At 40.7% G+C, this 16,942-nt stretch overlaps 1 protein-coding gene across 1 annotated transcript in view; it reads left to right on the top strand.

Moving 5' to 3' along the window:
• Nucleotides 1-2,143: 2,143 nt before the first annotated feature.
• The window catches only part of garre1 (granule associated Rac and RHOG effector 1), a 37,549-nt gene continuing 22,750 nt past the window's right edge, over nt 2,144-16,942 (top strand). The window contains exon 1 of the mRNA XM_070445472.1: nt 2,144-2,202. The gene's annotated coding sequence lies outside the window, so the exon portion shown is untranslated. The remainder of the gene's footprint in view (nt 2,203-16,942) is intronic.

The following is a 16,942-nucleotide window of genomic DNA, read 5'->3' as shown; positions in this document are numbered from 1 at the left end:
GGAGAGGCTTTTGAAGGGCAAACAACCCGCTACACTTGCCCCTCCTATAATAACACGATACTTCGGATCGTGCAGCACAGCCACACATACTGTATCAGTAATGCAGCGTTCAAGACTGTTATGTAAGTCCATAACATTACCAACTGACTAAACTTACAATTCAAGACATTGAGTAGTTTTACCAAATTCCATTACAAAAAAAACTTCACAAGTCAATTATAAAATGGAGTGACAACAGTATCATTGAATAAGATGAAGTCAACTTCTAAAGTTACATAAACGTCACTGCACACAAGTAAAATCGAATTAATAAACTGTAATTGCCTCCTGATGTTATACTATTTTATGAAATTATGTTTTTAAACATAGGACCAAGGGAAATGTCAATTCATGCTGAATATTGTATTTCCCGATTATTATATTATTAGAACAGCGTCAATGTGTGGACCACCTAAGTGCGTTTCGTCCAGTGGGAGACATGTTAGTGTCGAATCTTTGTAGCACTCTAGCGTTTGATAAGTGATACTTCGCCTATTCGGTTTAAAAAGACCACTAGAGGACGGATAACTCCACGGAATATACCTAAATACCTTTGTGTGACAATTCGATTCTTGGAGCAAAAAATATTTTCTACCGTTTCAGTGGGTTTGTTTATAAATACAAATAATCGATTCAAATCATGATGAAATTAGTTATTAGAAGCATAATGTATTGTTCTTCCACACTTGAATTTGTAACTAATGTCATGCCATGTTATCTACATAAAACATAATATTTGTGATGAAGTAATGCTGTTATAAAAATTGGTTAATATCTGAAGCTTTCACCTCTGCATTCACTTCGAATTCGAGGTTTTTGAGTGTGTCTGAACCGTGTGATCAACCGAAGGTTTGTAGTTTAGCTCACGCGCTCTGGTTTATATAGAGAAACGTCACATCCGTTGTATACAGACTTCATTCGATGTCAAGAGGGTGGATGCCTAGCTAACTGGTAAGTGATGCGCTTATCAACTGTACTTTGATTAAAAACGTTTTTATCTGAAACCGCTTAACACATTTACTCTCGTCACAAATAACAGTTGTTGTAACAAGGGATAGTACCCTACTGTGCCAGTTGTATTAGATTTGTTTGTATTGTGTGCTAGCTTAAAAAAAACGTCGCAGAGTACTAGCTACAGTACCTAGACAGCTAACATTAGTTGTCGATAACTAGCTAGTTAGCTGTGGTCGTTCAGTAGCTACTAACCAGAAACCTACAATTTTAGCAACAGTTGCTAGAAATTCTAAGATATCCAAACTATGAATACTTGGTAGTGAACTGGCTTTTAGTATGTATTTTAAGATATCCCTGATATAATGTAGATGTGGACTAACTAACGTTAGCTAGTGTGATTTGTTTGGTTTCGGGACATTGTTTTTGCAAATATGTTGTCTCTTTGCCCTCCCTGCGAGGCAATTTCAAGGAGTGTCTTTCGAGTGTCAGGGAAGGTAGATAGCTAACTAATGCTAGGTAACTAAGCTATAATCGGTAGGGAACCCTAATAGTCTATGGTAATTCTGAAAATGTACAGCCAAAATTACTAGTTACCTGGCTGCTAACGTTAGATCTTTGGGTGTGTGAATTATGGGGACTAGTGGTTAGAGCGTTGGGACAGTAACCGAAAGGTTGCTGGATCGAATCCCCGAACTAACAAGCTAAATATGTCGTTCTGCCCCTGAACAAGGCAGATAACCCACTCTTCCCCGGTAGGCCGTCATTGTAAATAAGAATGTATTCATAACTGACTTGCCTAGTTAAGTAAAGGTTAAATAAATACAATAAAAAATGCTTTTCCAAACCGGGTAGCGTTTGTTACAGTGATAGTTTCTTATGTATTTTGTGTAACTATTATGTTGCCGAACTTTTTCTCCACTCGAGCCTGACAGAGGCGTTTTAGTTTAGGGCGTTAAAAGACCATATTAATAGCTTGCAACATAGTGCCCCGTGTTGTMTGCATGAGTTTCGATGAAACCGGTGTACTGCGCTTGCGGAGATTTAATTGCACCTTCCTGCTAAATAGTGATCAGATTCATAAATACTAGCCTACGAGCTACGTCTATGCATTTTTCTATGCTTCAAAGCTGGTTGTCGGCTCACTTGAACTGACCTCACAACCGGGTAGTACCAAGCTGGTCGGATTTGAAAGATTATCACCGATTTATAGTAGGTCAAATCTAATGTTGCTTTTTATAACAATTAGCGAGCTGGTTGGGAAATTTTGCGACCTCTTTACTTGAAAGAAAATCAACCACCCCACAACTGGTCTTCCGAGCTCATATCTGCTTATTGTAGTTAGCTAGATATCTACTGACTTTACACTCTATCGGTATTTAGCCGTGCTAGTATATCTAGGTTGCGTTATGTCTCGCTTTCACAAACATTTGCTTGTGTTATAGCAAGCTAACCAGTGAGTAACAGGTAAACAAGTTTGCTGCATCCTAAGAACGGGAGAAGCACTTGCTATCCGGTGCATTTGGTAGCTTGTTTGATAGATAATATCAATAATGCTGCACCGTTGTTTTCGATGTAATACATTGATCTGGGTATTGCATGATTTGTTGACTGTTATAGTTTCTGCTTGGGCGGTAATGTTGGATTGAGAATTTGACACATTTTGCCAAGATATATGCCAGTAGTACAGTATCTTCCCACTCAAATCAAATTTTATTTGTCTTGATCCGAATACAACTGGTGTAGACGTTATCATGAAATGCTTGCTTATGAGTCCTTCCCAACGATGCAGTTTAATAATAAAATGGTAACGTGGAATAACATACACAAGAATGGAGCTACAGTATATACATGGAGTACCAGATCAATGTGCGGAGGTAAGAGGTATTTTTGGTAGATATGTACATGAAGGCAGGGTAAAGTGACTAGGCATCAGGATGGATAATAAGAGTAAAATAAAGAACAGACTAGAAGGAGTGTGTGTGGGAGGTTTTGTGGGATGTAGTTTGTGTATGTGTGCACATGCGCATAGGGTCAGTGCAAGGTAGTCAGGGCAGATAGTTCAGGTACCATTAGTTGGCTATGTAGCAGTCTTATGGTTTGGGGGTAGAAGCTGTCTCTGAACCTGTTGGTCCGAGAGCCGATACACTGGTACCATTTGCCCAMCTATGGCGTGGGTTGCTGGAGTCTTAGGCAATCGGGCATTCCTCTGACACTGCCTGATATAGTGGTCCTGGATGGCAGGAAGCTCGGCCCCAGTGATGTATGGGCTGTCCAAGGAACTTGAAGCTCTCGGCCCATTCTACAACAGCCCCGTTGATGTTGATGGGGGCATGCTCTCCCCTCTTTCTCCTATAGTGCACGATCATCGCTTTGGTCTTATTGAGGTTGTTGTTTTGGCACCACACTGCTAAGTCTCTGACCTCCTTCTTATAGGCTGACTCATCGCTGTCGGTGATCAGACCTACCACTGTGTTGTCGTCAAACTTGATGATGTTGGAGTCGTGCGTGGCCACGCAGTCTTCGTAAACAGGGAGACCACTAAGCACAAACCCCAGAGGGGCCCCCGTGTTGAGGGTCAACGTGGCAGAGGCGTTGTTGCTAGGGCTGTGATGATTATGGAATTTTGGGTAACGATTAATTGTTATGCAAATGTAACCTGTCATTATCATAATTCTCATTATTGTTAAATGTTTTGAGCTTTTAAATGCATCTTTGAAAATGATCTTCGACATATGTAATGAATAAAACACAGCTTTGGTGAAAACGCATCTCAAAACCGAATGGGTTTTGACCGCTAGGGACTTTTGGAAATGAAGCTTCTCCTCCCGACTGTGCCGCTCTGCTCGTGAAATGATTACCAATTTTACCCACTTCATGTAAAACTTAACTGCTATTGGGTAAACTTTATCTGTTTGAAYATAAAGTTGAATTCCCCCTTCTCCTAAAAATGAATGTATTAAGAATATTATAATGAATTGCTTTTGTTCATGGTTATTGTTCATAATTGTCAGTTACACGATTATCTGATAATTGAGCATACCCTCACCACCTGAGGCTGGCAAGTCAGGAAGTCCAGGATCCAGTTGCAGAGGGGGTTCAATCCCAGGGTCCCTATCTTGGTGATGAATGCTGAGCTGTAGTCCATGAATAGCATTCTCACTTATTTCCCCACCTCCAGTGTGGCTGAATGTTACACACGTAAGACACATTTCAATCAGTACTGTCCAACTCAACTGACAACCTTATTAAAGGATTTGAATAATCCCCTCATGTGCTACTACAACCCAGAGGTCTTTGGTATTGTTGTTGAGCTAAAGGCAGCTTCTATTGCCATGTCTGCCTCCTTTGGTCTTGTGGAATGTATTTCCTGTTTGGGTTGCTGCAGTTTGGAGAGAGGGGGGAAAAAGTATGACCATCTGCCTAATATCTTGTTGCTCCACAAGTGATCTGAAGAATGGGCAAGTTTTTACCAATATAAACATCTCATTTTTGGGCCATTTTATCATTGTGGTATCAGGTTGTCAATGCTACTGTCTCTGGTTTTGAGATATTATATATATATATATATATATATATATATATAAAAATAGGCCAAATACTGTTAGTAGCCTAAATGTGTCACTGAGTTTGAGTATAGACCAGTTGTTGGTCATCTCATCTCTCCTCTGTAGTAAACCAACATTTCCAACACACAGATTTGTCACTGCCCCCTCTTTACCGTTGGGTTTCTGTTTGCTTTGAGCTTGTCACATTTTCAGACATTGCATTATTGCCTGTCATCCATAGCTTGAGGAGATATTGTACTTTACAGGAGTTTGTTTTACTACATGCAGATTGGAGAAATCATCCTCTATGGAGATTGACTTGACTTAAACCACGTTTCCATCCAGTTTTCATGCAAGTAAAGTCATACTGTATAATAAATAAAAATTACAACCGCTGTGATGGAAACAGGAAAATTCTGTAAAATTGTTCGACATGGTGACATGCCGTAAGGTTGACACGCCTGTATTTGAAGAGTTTCTCTCATTCCTCTTTGCAGATCCTCTCAAGCTCTGCTAGGTTGGATGGGGAGTGTTGCTGCACAGCTATTTTCAGGTCTCTCCAGAGATGTTTGATCTAGAGGTCGACCGATTATGATTTTTCAATGCCGATACCGATTATTGGAGGACAAAAAAGCCAATACCGATTAATCGGCCGATATATATATGTACCCACTTTTTATTTATTTTTATTTAATATATATATATATATATATATATATATATATATAATATATATATATATAATATATATATAAAATATAAAAATTTTATATATATATATATATATATATATATATATATATAAAATTTTAATATATATACACACACACATTTTTGTAATAATGACAATTGCAACAATACTGAAACAATGAACACTTTTATTTTAACTTAATATAATACATTAATACATAATACACACACACACACACACACACAGCTCTGAAGTGACAATGAGACTGAAGAGTCTGCTTAGAGACAAATCTCTCAACTGTTTGAATAAAAATAGGTTTAAGTTACCTGTGATGAATGTTGAAAACAAAAACTTTACATTTCTATATGCTGGAAATCCTATTTTTAATAATGGGCATGGTAAGAATTGACAACCAAAGGCGAGTCATAATTCCATGACACCTTCTAGCAAAATCTGAAAAGCGGTTCCTTCATTTATTCCATAGGATATTTTTTAGATCACTTAAAATAAGGTCTGTTTCGTGTAGGCTTACATCACCGTGCCAATTTTATAAACTGTGTAGATATCCATAGGACAAGGTAACTCTGATCAATATTGGCTAAATATAAGTGAAGATCAGTTTTTTTTTGTAGAGTGGATTTATGAAAAATATGTTGACACACGTTACCTTATCCTAGTGAGAATTTACACGGGTATCAAAACGTCGAGGCGGTTAAAGCCTGCACGAAACACAGACCTTATTTGAAGTAGATCAAGACATTCTCTGTGGAGACATGAACGGTTAAAATAGACGAAGGAACCCCTTTTGAATTCAGCCGCAAGTTATTACAGGAATTATAACGCGTCGACTATTTCTCTCTAAACCATATACCTTTGACTAATCTGGAAACTATCACCTCGAAAACAAAACGTTTATTCTGTTCCGTATTTTATCTAACGGGTGGCATCCATGAGTCTAAATATTCCTGTTACATTGCACAACCTTCAATGTTGTCATAATTACGTAAAATTCTGGCAAATTATTTCGTAAAGAGCCAGGCGGCCCAAACTGTTGCATATACCCTGACTCTGCGTGCATTGAACGCAAGAGAAATGACGCAATTTCACCTGGTTAATATTGCCTGCTAACCTGGATTTCTTTTAGCTAGATATGCAGGTTTAAAAATATATACTTGTGTATTGATTTTAAGAAAGGCATTGATGTTTATGGTTAAGTACACATTGGAGCAATGACAGTCATTGATTGATTGTTTTTTACAAGATAAGTTTAATGCTAGCTAGCAACTTACCTTAGCTTACTGCATTCGCTAACAGGCAGGCTCCTCGTGGAGTGCAATGTAATCAGATGTTAGAGCATTGGACTAGTTAACTGTAAGGTTGCAAGATTGAATCCCCCGAGCTGACAAGGTTAAAACTCTGTCGTTCTGCCCCTGAAGGCAGAACGTTCCTAGGCCGTCATTGAAAATAAGAATGTGTTCTTAACTGACTTGCCTAGTTAAATAAAGATTAAATAAAGGTGTAAAAAAAAAAAAGGCAAATCGGCGCCCAAAAATACAGATTTCCGATTGTTATGAAAACTTGAAATCGGCCCCGATTAATCGGTCGACCTCTAGTTTGATCATGTCTGGGCTCTTCCTGGGCCACTCAAGGACATTCAGAGACTTGTGCAACCCCTGCATTGTCTTGGCTGTGTGCTTAGGGTTGTTGTCATGTTGGAAGGTGAACCTTTGCCCCAGTCTGAGATCCTGAGCGCTTTTCATCAAGGTTCTCTCTACTTTGCTCCGTTCATCTTTGCCTTGATCCTGATTAGTCTCCCAATCCTTGCCACTGACCCCACAGCATGATGCTGCCACTACCATGCTTCACCGTAGGGATGGTGCCAGGTTTCCTCCAGATGTGATGCTTGCATTCAGGCCAAAGAGTTCGATCTTGGTTTCATCAGACCAGATCATCTTGTTTCTCATGGTCTGAGTCCTTTAGGTGCCATTTGGCAAACTCCTAGCGGGCTGTCGTGCTTTTTTTCTGAGAAGTGGTTTCCGTCTGGCCACTCTACCATAAAGGCCTGATTGGTGGAGTGCTGCAGAGATGGTTGTCCTTCTAGAAGGTTCTCCCATCTCAACAGAGGAACTCTAGAGCTCTGTCAGAGTGACCATCGGGTTCTTGGTCACCTCCCTGACCAAGGCCCTTCTCCCCCGATTGCTCAGTTTGGCCGGGCGGCCAGCTCTAGGATGAGTCTTGGTGGTTCCAAACTTCTTCCATTTAAGAATGATGGAGGCCATGGTGTTCTTGGGGACCTTCAATGCTGCAGAAATGTTTTGGTACTCTTACCCAGATCTGTGCATCGACCTAATCCTGTCTTGGAGCTCTATGGACAATTCCTTGGACCTCGACTTGGTTTTTGCTCTGACATGCACTGTCAACTGTGGGGCCTTTTTTATATAGACAGGTGTGTGTGCCTTTCCAAATAATGTCCAATCAATTGAATTTACCAYAGGTGGACTCCAATCAAGTTGTAGAAACATCTCAAGGATGATCAATGGGAACAGGATGCACCGGAGCTTAATTTTGAGTCTCATAGGAAAGGGTCTGAGTACTTACGTAAATAAGGTTATTTTTTTATTTTTTTTAAAACATTTATATACATTTGCAAACACATCAACCTGTTTTTGCTTTGTCATTATGGGGTATTGTGTGTAGACTGCTGAGGATTCTATTTAATCTATTTTARAATAAGGCTGTAACATAACAAATGTGGAAAACGTCAAGGGGTCTGAATACTTTCCGAATGCACTGTCATCATGCACTGATTTTTATCTGCATCAAGTCAGTTTGGCGGAAACACTACTGGTAGGACAATTGGCCTAATATTCACCTGGATTTGTTTGCCTGTAGAGAGAGGACTTTGTCAGACTGCATCTTTCCAACAATACTGAGAAGCTCTTTGATTTGTTGCATCATGTTCCTCTTAGATAAACCCTCTTATCACAGATATCCCTGTTGATTTATGTCACTGCTCTGTTGCTATGGAAATAAATGCATTGCTCTGCAGATTCCTGCCTCTGTGTTCACTCCTCCCTGACCTGATCCAATGCCCTGTCTCTGACCATGGACCAGTTGTTAGTTTTGGTTGTCAGTGTAACTAATGTATTGATCAGCAGATCATTTTTCATTTTGTGTCCTGTTACGTGTGTGAGAGTCAGCACATGAGCACAATAGTTACAATATATCTATTTTTGTCTCATGGCTTTGTCTATTCTTTCAACTAACTAGAGTGATATTTCCATTAACCTCTCTAGGGTAGGTGAGACGGTAGCGCCCCACCTCTTCAACAGCCAGTGAAAGTGCAGGGCGCCAAATTCAAAACAACAGAAATCCCATAATTAAAATTCCTCAAACATACATGTATTTTACACCATTTTAAAGATACACTTGTTGTAAATCCAGCCACAGTGTCCGATTTCAAAAAGGCTTTACGACGAAAGCAAACCAAACGATTATGTTAGGTGAGTGCCTATTCACAGAATAACACAGCCATTTTTCCAGCCAAGAGAGGATTCACAAAAAGCAGAAATATAGATCAAATCAATCACTAACCTTTGATGATMTTCATCAGATGACACTCATAGGACTTCATGTCACACAATACATGTATGTTTTGTTCGGTAAAGTTCATATTTATATCCACAATTCTGAGTTTACATTGGCGCCTTACGTTCAGAAGTTCCAAAACATCCTTTGATTTTGCAGAGCGCCACATCAATTTACAGGGATAGTCATAATAAACATTGCTAAAAGATACAACTGTAATGCATGGMATTTTAGATGCACTTCTCCTTAATGCAACCGCTGTGTCAGATTTCAAAAAAGCAAACCATGCAATAATCTGAGTCGGYGCTCAGAGCCCAACAAAGACACAAATATATATCCGCTATATTATGCAGTCAACAGAAGTCAGAAGTAACATTATAAATCTTCACTTACCTTTGCTGATCTTCGTCGGAATGCACTCCCAGGACTCCCACTTCCACAAGAAATGTTAGTTTTGTTCGGTAATGTCCATTTTTGTTCAAATAGTTACTTTTGTTTGCACGTTTGGTAAACAAATCCAAAGTCACGAAGTGCGTTCACTAAAAGCAGACAATGTAAAAAAGTTCCGTAACAGTCAGTAGAAACATGTCAAACGATGTATTGAATTAATCTTTAGGATGTTTTTAACATAATTCTTCAATAATGTTCCAACCGGAGAATTCCTTTTGTCTTCAGAAAAGCAAATGGAACGGGAGCTAACTCTCATGTGAACGCGCATGGTCAGCTCGTGGCTGCTGACTCATTCCCGTCTCATTCGCTCCCACTTCACAGTAGAGGCATCAGACAACGTTCTAAAGACTGTTGACATCTAGTGGAAGCCTTAGGAAGTGCAACATTACCAATATCCCACTATCTTCAATAGGAGCTGAGTTGAAAACCCACCAACCTTAGTTTTCCCACTTCCTGGTTGGATTTTTTCTCAGGTTTTTGCCTGCCATAGAAGTTATTTTATACTCACAGACATCATTCAAACAGTTTTAGAAACTTCAGAGTGTTTTCTATCCAAATCTACTAATAATATGCATATTCTAGCTTTTATGGCTTTGAAGCAGGCCGTTTACTCTGGGCATGCTTTTCATCCGGACGTGAAAATACTGCCCCCTACCCCAAAAGTTAACAAAGCATTCTAGTGTTGCTCATGCTGCAATGCTTAGAATATGCTGTTCTCTCAGACTCTCATCAGGGTTTACAATGTCACAATGGAATCTTTGATGGGGGAGGGGGTGTAACAAATCCCAGATGAACAGGATTGATTCTAGTGTTGCATGGTTTTGTTTTCACCTAATTCTGGCTATGAAATATAGGACTACGAGGGTTTTGTAGCAAAAATGGCAGGACTTTTTTGTTTTGCAATTTTCACTGGAGTTTCTTCTGACTGGTGGCCCCCGAGGGCTAGTCTCAGATGAATTCCTAGATGAATTCCTAGATCCTGAGGGAAGCAGCACTCTCAAGAATGTCATAGAAAAAACAGGTGTAGCAGGAAGGCAATGTTAGCCAGGTTTGAACCTCTTCAAAACTACGCCTGGAAAGACGGTAACCAGGTCCCATTTCAAACCTTATTCCCTTCCCCTTGGGTGTTCACAGATCTGAAATAGCTTGATAGATGATTAGTTCCATCCAGTCCCTCCAATCAGCTAGGTTGAGGGTCTGACATAATCCTTCAACTATCAATGTCTTTCAGACATGTGAAGGCCATGGCTACTGGGTCAGAAATGAAGCCATACAAGTGGAGGTTGCCTCATCCTGTATTTCTCAATAACATATATTTAAATCTCTGTGCCCTTTAATCAGTGCTAACCCTGAATGAGATTTCTCTCTTGAGACCAAACAATTAATTATTGCTCTATTCCCATACAGTAGGCTAAGTAGACTACATCAAATTAAACAGCAATAGTATTTTTGTGTGTCAGGAAAATGATTTCCATACATAATCTGTGCGTCATATTTGTAGAGTAAATGTTAGGCATGGCATAAACATGGTACATGGTAAACATGGCTTTTCTGTTTGTTATTGGCAGAAAAATCACATTGATGAATAGGCCTTATGCATGCCACAGCCACATTGCCTAGGCTCTGACAGTGGTAGTGCCAATAACAACTTAAAAAAATGTCTCAAAGAGAAGCCCTGGGACTCCTTGTCTTTTTGTGGAGGTTATACGTAGGCAAAGTAAGTGTCAACAACACCCCTTCCTAGGATATTAACAGWTTCCTGACACCAATACAGATGAATTAGGCCTATTCCAAAACAGCTTATACTTCTATCTTTGAACCATAAATCCTACTTCATGTGTGTCTGGGCATCATTCCAGCTATTGAAAATCAAAGGCTAGAGCTGTCATTCACTTTCAGGTCAGGCTTAGTACAAGATGCTACAAGGTTATTTTCCCCTTTGACTTACCCATGGACTGCTCAAGTSTAGGCCAAATAGAAGTTACAGCATTTGCGTCTCAGGAGGCATTTCCATTTTTAAGACACACAGCTAGTCTTGACCTGATAGGTTTCTTGGTCTTAAAAATATAGTATTCTTGGGGGAATTGATCATTCATTGACGATGTTTTGATAAGTTAGCCTAGTTAGCAGCAGGGACTCTTTCAGAATGCACAAGCAGTTTCCTGTAGGTTCATATCAAGCAAAATTCATGATTCCCCAATGACCTTTTTTGTAGTTACACATACTTAAGATGGTTACATAAATATAGCATTGTAATACGTCAAAGCTGAAGGACACCCCATAAATCCAGACTCTTCCGCAGTCAGTCTCTAGTATGGGGGATGGTGAACTGAGGGGCTTCCAGAGGGGAAATCTCAGCCTGCCGTATCCTGGGAAACCAGTGCAAGCCTGCTCTCAGTTATTTTCCTCCCTGTGAGTCTGTCAGAGGGGCTAAAGTTCTTTGTCACTCTGACTGATTTCCATCATATGGATTCTGGAGAGGTCAATTYTTTTGTAGATGACAGCCTAATACATACTGAAGCATTGTTGTTCTATGAAATAAATTCCTAAATAAGTGTATTCTGATTTWAAAAAATAAATAATTGTTACGCTGTGTGCACTGAACTGACATGTATGATTGTTGCTGACACTCCCGATTTCAGATGAATGGTTATTAAATAGTCAAATGCTCAGCACCTTGGCGCTCAACTCAAACAGCGCTGTGTAGCCTACTGTAGCTGCTGGCGAAGTAATTCAAAGCCTATACTTTATCACTCAGGATGTAACTTTCCATTGCTACTGTTTTTACCATGTAATGTTATTAAATCAAAAACAGCCCCATAGTAGAACAGTTGACTTATTTAATTTTTTTCATTATTATATATTTTTTTACCTAGTYTGCTTGTTGTGTGTTCTAGAAATAGTCTTCTCGAGGTGCATTTAAGTTGCGAGAGCCATAGGGAGGGAAACATGTATTCTGACAAGCAGTCATTGCACAACAGTTCTTAATGCAATTGCGGGAAAACTCTTTTGAAAGCAGTTTTGGCCTTTTGTTTTTTTTATAGAGGGGGATCCCATTTGCTATTATTAATTTAAATTGCAGTGCAGTTATCAAAAACCATATTATTGTCCGTGTTATAGACTAACTATAAAGGCATGGGGAAATTTGAGGACCAGAGGAAGAGGCAAACTTTAGTGAATTTGTGAAAAGTATGTGGACACCCCTTCAAAATAGTGGATTCGGCTATTTCAGCCACATAAAATTGAGCACATAGCCATGCAATCTCCATAGACAAACACTGTCAGTAGACTGGCCTTACCGAAGAGCTCAGTGACTTTCAACTTGGTCCTGTCATAGGATGCCACCTTTCTAACAAGTCAGTTTAGCAAATTTCTGCCCTGCTTAAGCTGCCCCGGTCAACTGTGAGTGTGGTTATTGTGAAGTGGAAATGTCTAGGAGCAACAGCAGCTCAGCTGCGAAGTGTTAKGTCACACAAGCTCACAGAACGGGACCACTGAGTTCTGAAGAGCGTAAACCTCGCCTGTCCTCGGTTGCAATGCTAACTTAACACGTTCCAAACTGCCTCTGGAAGCAACTTCGACACAATAAGAGTTCGTCAGGAGCTTCATGAAATGGGTTTCCATGGCCGAGCAGCTGCACACAAGCCTAAGATCAACATGGGAATGCAAAGTGTCGGCAGGAGTGGTGTAAAACTCACTGCCATGGATTCTGGAGCAGTGGAAACGCGTTCTTTGGAGTGATGGATCACGCTTCACCATCTGGCAGTTTTGGCGGATGCCAGGAGAACGCTACCTGCCTGAATGCATAGAGCCAACTAAGGTTTGGAGGATAAATAATAGTTCCAGTGAAGGGAAATCTTAACGCTACAGCATACAATGACATTCTAGACGATTCTGCGCTTCCAACTTTGTGGCAACAGTTTGGGGAAGGCCCTTTTCCTGTATCATGACAATGCACAAAGCGAGGTCCATACAGAAATGGTTTGTTGATCGGTGTGGATGAACTTGACTGGCCTGCACAAAGCCCTGACCTCAACCCCCATCGAACACATTTGGGGTGAATTGGAACGCCCACTGCGAGCCAGGCCTAATCGCCCAACATCAGTGTCCGACCTCACTAATGCTTTTGTGGCTGAATGGAATCAAGTCCCCGCGGAAATGTTACGTGTAGTGGAAAACCTTCCCAGGAGAGTAGAGACTGTTATAGCAGCAAAGGGGGGAACAACTCCATATTAATGCCCATGATTTTGGAATGATATGTTTGACGAGAGAAGGTATCTATCTACATTATGTACATCACAAAGTATGTGTAYCACTTTTCTGCCTGCCTGCCTGCCCGCCCCCTCTCTCTCCCTCGCGCTGGCTCGCCTGGGACGTATTCATTATGTTTCTTATATGGAAGCAAACGGAACGAAATGGGAAGGGACTTGCCTGGACTTGTCCAATAGAAACTTGTTTTAGTTGCAAAATGTTGCAACTGTTTGGACTAATGATTACACCCCATCTCTTTGCTGATGATGCAAGTGTGTGTTCAGTCTTTGGTCTGTTTGTAGAATATTCTAGCCTATTCATTGATTAGGCCCTGCTTTACTGAAGTTGCAAGACCTTGCAACCAAGAAATTGCGAGATGCAGCATTCCGTTGCGAGATACAGCTTTTGACTGCCTATAGATGGGCCTAGTGCACGGTTCTGAATGTCTGCCTGTTGGCTGACTTGCCTATACTGTGCCCCTCTCCGTCCCTCGCAAGCTCACTATGACAGATGGGAGTGTTTGTTCTCGAAGGTACGGTAACTAATCAGTCTCCTATGTTCCAAAAATAGTGTCTTAGGAGTCAATTCCTAGTGGAAGTGACTCTTGATACTTAGAAATGGGAGTCGAGAACGGGAGTCCGAAGTACAAGGAGTGAAGTAATCTTTATTTTTATTTTTTGTGGTCGTTACCAGTTGGAAAAAATCGCTGCTGTTGCTTGCCTTTCTCTGCTAAGTCCTGTATGGCTATACTTTGAGAAGGAAATGTAATCTTTGCGGAGGTGGAATTGAGCTACAGTAATGGTAGTACAGGTGCAACACTAAACCATCTGAAAGGGAACCACTGTTAGACCCAAACCGTTGGCAGCAGCGCAGCTGTCTTGTGAATTCACATGGATATACAGTGCTTTCCGAAAGTATTCAGACCMCTTCACTGTTTCCACATTTTGTTACGTTACAACCTTATTCGAAAATGGGTTAAATAAAACTATTTGCTCAGCAATCTACACACAATACCCCATAATGACAGTGAAAACAGGTTTTTAAAAATGTTTTGCAAATTTATTAAAAACAAAGTACAGATACATTATTTACATACCAGTCAAAAGTTTGTACACCTACTCATTCCAGGGTTTTACTTTATTTTTAATATTTTCTACATTGTAGAATAATAGTGAAGACAKCAAAACTATGAAATAACACATGGAATCATGTAACCAAAAAAGTGTTAAACAAATCAAAATATATTTGAGATTCTTCAAAGTAGCCACCCTTTGCCTTGACAGCTTTGCACACTCTTGGTATTCTCTCAACCAGCTTCACCTGGAATGCTTTTCCAACAGTCTTGAAGGAGTTCCCACATATGTTGAGCACTTGTTGGCTGCTTTTCCTTCACTCTGCGGTCCAACTCATCCCAAACCATCTCAATTGGCCAGGTCATCTATTGCAGCACTACATCACTCTCCTTCTTGGTCAAATAGCTCTTACACAGCCTGGAGGTGTGTTGGGTCATTGTCCTGTTGAGAACAAATGATAGTCCCAGTAAGTGYAAACCAGATGGGATGGCGTTTCGCTGCAGAATGCTGTGGTAGCCATACTGGTTAAGTGTGTCTTGAATTTGAAATAAATCAGACGGTGTCACCAGCAAGGCACCATCACACCACCATCATGTTTCACGGTGGGAATCACACATGCAGAGAGAAACCGTTCACCTACTCTGCGTCTCACAAAGTCACGGCGGTTAGAACCAAAAATCTAAAATTTGGACTCATCAGACCAAGGGACAGATTACCACCAGTCTGATGTCCATTGCTCTTTTTTTTTGGCCCAAGCAAGTCTCTTATTGGTGTCCTTTAGTAGTGGTTTCTTTGCAGCAATTCAACCACGATCGCCTGATTCACGCAGTCTCCTCTGAACAGTTGAAGTTGAGATGTGTCTGTTACTTGAACTCTGAAGCATTTATTTGGGCTGCAATTTCTGAGGCTGGTAACKCRAATGAATTTATCCTCTGCAGCAGAGGAAACTCTGGGTTTTCCTTTCCTGTGGCGGTCCTCATRAGATGCAGTTTCATCATAGCTCTTGATGGTTTTTGCGAGTGCACTTGAAGAAACATTCAACGTTCTTGGAATTTTCAGAATTGACTGACCTTCATGTCTTAAAGTAACGATGGACTGTCGTTTCTCTTTACTTATTTGTGCTGTTCTTGCCATAATATGGACTTGGTCTTCTACCAAATAGGGCTGTCTTCTGTATACCACCCCTACCTTGTTACAACATAACTGATTGGCTCAAACACATTATGAAGGAAAGAAATTCCACAAATGAACTTTTAACAAGGCACACGTGTTAATGTAAATGCATTCCAGGTGACTACCTCAATAAGCTGGTTGAGAGAATGCCAAGAGTGTGCAAAGGTGTCATCAAGGCAAAGGGTGGCTACTTAGAATCTCAAATATAAAATATATTTTTATTTGTTTAACACTTTTTTTTGTTGGTCACTACATGATTCCATATGTGTTATTACATAGTTGTAATGTCTAGACTATTCTACAATAAAGAAACCCTTGAATGAGTAGGTGTGTCAACTTTTGACTCGTACTGTGAGTATTCAGACCCTTTCCTATGAGACTAGAAATTGAGCTCAGGTGTATCCTGTTTCCATTGATCGTCCTTAATGTTTCTGCAACTTTGAGTCCACCTGTGGTAAATTCAATTGATCGGACATGATTTGGAAAGGCACACATACCTGTGTATATAAGGTCCCACAGTTGACAGTGCATGTCGGAGCAAAAACCAAGCMATGAGGTTGAAGGAATTGTCCGTAGAGCTCCGAGACAGGATTGTGTCGAGGCACAGATCTGGGGAAGGGTACCAAAACCCTTCCAGAAGGACAACCATGTCTGCAGCACTCCACCAATCAGGCCTTTACAGTAGAGTGGTCAGATGGAAGCCACTCCTCAGTAAAAAGCACATGACAGCCCGCTTGGAGTTTGCCTAGAGGCACCTAAAGGACTGTCAGACCAAGAGAAACAAGATTCTCTGGTGAAGCATGGTGGTGGCAGCATCATGTTGTGGGGATGTTTTTCAGTGGCAGTGGCTGGGAGTCTGGTCAGGATCAAGGCAAAGATGAAATGAGCAAAGTGCAGAGATCCTTGATTAATACGTGAACCAGAGCTCTCAGGACCTCCAACTGGGGTGTAGGTTCACCTTCCAACAGGACAACGACCCTAAGCACACGGCCAAGACAACACGGGAGTGGCTTCAGGACAAGTCTCTGAATGTCCTTGAGTGGCCTAGCCAGAGCCTGGACTTGAACCCGATCGAACATCCAACCTAATAGAGCTTGAGAGGATCTGCGGTGGAAAATGGGAGAAACTCCACAAATACAGGTGTGCAAAGCTTGTTGCGTCATAGCCATGAAGACTCA

This window comes from Salvelinus sp. IW2-2015, linkage group LG10 (assembly GCF_002910315.2).
Source record: "Salvelinus sp. IW2-2015 linkage group LG10, ASM291031v2, whole genome shotgun sequence".
Taxonomy (NCBI): Eukaryota; Metazoa; Chordata; class Actinopteri; order Salmoniformes; family Salmonidae; genus Salvelinus; species Salvelinus sp. IW2-2015.
This window is presented reverse-complemented; position numbering and strand designations above follow the sequence as displayed.